The sequence below is a fragment of the Pinus tabuliformis genome, chromosome 2_2 (assembly GCF_031772625.1).
Source record: "Pinus tabuliformis cultivar Carrire ecotype Pingquan chromosome 2_2, CPIR1, whole genome shotgun sequence".
NCBI classification, from domain to species: domain Eukaryota; kingdom Viridiplantae; phylum Streptophyta; class Pinopsida; order Pinales; family Pinaceae; genus Pinus; species Pinus tabuliformis.
In genome coordinates, this window is record NC_142300.1 from 1020712703 (window position 1) to 1020715912 (window position 3210).

At 42.3% G+C, this 3210-nt stretch overlaps 1 pseudogene; it reads right to left on the reverse strand.

Moving 5' to 3' along the window:
- Positions 1-791: 791 nt before the first annotated feature.
- Positions 792-2764, reverse strand: LOC149196825 (uncharacterized; annotated as a pseudogene).
- Between the last annotated feature and the right edge of the window lie 446 nt (positions 2765-3210).

Below are 3210 nucleotides of genomic sequence, written 5' to 3' on the forward strand. Positions count from 1 at the left end.
AGCCAATGTAAGAGATTTTTACATCAGTAAATGTAAGTTTTATTTTTACACAGAGTAGTGTAAAGATTTTCAGCTGAGAGAGAGTAAAGTCTACAAGGAGAGAGCGTAATGTTTTTTGTGAGGAACCAAAGTGTTTTTCTGTAGATCCCTCTGTGAGAGGAAGAAGTCTGGCAGTCTTTTATTAATGAATACAAAAAGTTTTTATGTGTGTTGAAAAACTCTGTTCTTCTTCAACAAACAATTTTAAGCTTCCCTGTGTTAAGATCCTGTGATAAAACAGAGTATTATTCTGTGTTCAAGTTATTATTTTTTGAATTAAACAAGAAATTCCCAACAGTGTCGAGGCTCTTTGAAGGTGTCAAAGAAGCTGAAGGAAGGGTTTCTTGCTGCAGCAGCTTCTCGACCAGAGTGAAGACTCAGTCAAGAAAATCCAAGGTATTTCTCAAGTTTGTTTTTGTGTTACTCCTGAAGACAATCAGTTATTTTAAAAACACATAGTCAAGTATTTTGAAGAGCGCAAGAATGGTTGGAGCCAACACTAGCATGGGTATCTTTAATACTCAGCTCCCACAATTTAATGGGAAAAACTATAACTATTGGGAAATAACCATGAAAGCTTTGCTTGCTTCTCAAGACTTATGGGAATTTGTTGAGGATGGCTTTGAAGAGCGAGTAGATGAAGATGAGTTTAATAACTTGACACAGGCAGAGAAAGATCTCTTGAAGAGCTATAAGAAGAAGGATTCTAAAGCCCTCTTATTTTTATATCAATCAGTGCATGAGAGTGTGTTTCAAAGGATAGAAACAGCCAAGACATCTAAAGAAGCATGGAAAACTCTCAATATAGCCTATCAAGACATGGAGAAAGTGAAGACAGAAAAACTACAGTTGCTGAGGAGAGATTTTGAGAACATCTGCGACTTGGAGCAGTTGACATTAGTACCAGAGGCTTCGGAAAAATCAGAGAGCAAGGATTTGAAGCAGAATGCTTCCTGGACAGAAGGGTAGCCAAATAGCATAGTGTCGTCAACAAACGGCTGATGGGAATTAGCAGGGGTGTTGTGAACAGAAAGGCCTTTCAGCTTATGAGAATGGAGGGCATTTTTTATGTGACGCGCTAGACCTTCAGCCATAAGAACAAAGAGGAAGGGGGATAGGGGGTCCCCTTGCCTTATTCCTCGGGAAGGTTTGAAGGGGCGGGATGGAATTCCATTCACAAGGATAGAGAAGTGCGTAGAAGTAATTAGACTCATGATCCATCAGACCCACATAGAACAAAATCCGAAGGCTGTAAGCATTTGTTGTATGTAAGTCCAGTTGAGTTTATCAAAAGCCTTAGAGAGATCTAGTTTGAGAATCATACCTGCCTCCTTGGTTTGCTTGAGGGAGTGTATTATCTCGTGCGTGAGGAGAATTCCGTCCATGATCTGTCGCCCTTCCACGTACCCTGACTGTTCCGGAGAGATAAGCAGGGGCAAGAGGGGCTTTAACCGATTCACAATCACTTTAGATATGACTTTGTAAATGACATTACAAAGAGCAATCAGCCTATAATTGTGAGGTGTAATAGACTCTTCCTCTTTAGGGATAAGAGCGATGAAGGTTGAATTTAATGAGGGAAGCAGCGAGTGGAGAGCTCTTGATTCTTCTACGATTTGCCAGACCTCTTGCTTTATCAGCTCCCAGAAGGTGTGAAAGAAAGTAGTGGTAAAACCATTCGGGCCAGGGGCTTTTCCTTCCTTGAGCTGGGACATTGCTTCATCCACGTCTTGAGACAAAATGGGAAGAAGGAGAAGTTCATTATGCTCCTCCGTGATGATCCTTGCACATTTTTAGTTATTTTCTCAATAGCCTGACTTCTGTCTCCTTCAGGCTCTCGATGGACCTGATTGAAGAGATTGAGGAATTCCTCCTCAATTTCCTCGTGCTTCTCTACTCTTATACCCCCTTGTTTTTGGATGTAGGGGATGTTGTTGTGCATTCTTCTCTGAAGAGTGGTTTTGTGGAAGAATTTGGTATTTCTCTCACCTTCCTTCAGCCATCTGATTCTGAACTTTTGCTTCCAATATAGTTCCTCCTGTTTCCTCCTTTCCTCCAGTTGATTGTAGATGCGTTGTTCATGTTCCAGAGTTTCTTCAGTGTGCCCCTTTGTGATTATCCTTTGGTGAAGTTCCATTAGTTCCCTGTTTAGTTCTTGTTGTGCTTTAAATATGTTGCCAAAGGTTTCTCTGTTCCATCGCTTTAGTTGATTTTTTAAAAACCTGAGCTTCTGTTGGAACTCATACATCTTGGATCCATCAGGCGGGTTGAAGGATGTCCATGTAGTTTTTACGAAGTCTTTAAACGAGGGATGCGAGAGCCAGAGCTCTTCGAAGCGGAAGGGTCTTCTGGTCAGGTTGCCTGGTCTTTGCCAGTGGAGGGCAATCGGCGAGTGATCCGATCCCGTGTGAGGAAGAATAGTTGATGAGAGATCTCCGCCAAGGTGAACCGCATTGTATGATATGAGGAAGCGATCCAATTTGGATGCAATTTGGTGCTTGCCTGCTCTGCGATTGCTCCATTTGAAAGTTCCATTGCAGAAAGGCATATCTATGAGGGAGGTGTTGTGAATGAAATCCTTGAAGTGGGAGTTTTCTTGTTCCATTCTATTTCTACCCCCAGTCTTCTCCTCTAGCTTGTTGATCATGTTAAAATCCCCTCCTATTATCCAGAGCGGGTACCTTCTATTGTTGTTCAAGACCTCTATGGTATCAAGAAGAGCCATTTTACTTGCTGTATCCTGTGGGAAATATACATTTCAGAGGTTTCCATGGATGTTCGTACCTAGGATGTGAAACTCAGCCTCGATGAGGTGATGAGAGGCGTGAAAATCTGAAAGAGCTATAGCTTGAGTTCTCCATGCTATAGCCAACCCTCCTGAAGCTCTAGAGGCATCCCTCGCGACCGAACGACAACCTGGCCAAGCTCTGGAGAGAATGCTGCCTAACGTTGTGCTGTTAAATTTGGTTTCTTTGAGAAAGCACATTTGCGGCTTTTCCATTTTAATCATGTTTTTTAACATTCTGAGTTTTCCTGGGCTGTTGAGCCCTCTTACATTCCATGATACCAGCTTCATGGGTTAACTCTTGAGGGAGGGTTTGTAGTACTTCGTCAACTTAGCATACCTGCGCGAGTCCACCAGGATTTTCCCGATCTCGATCGTTCGCTGAA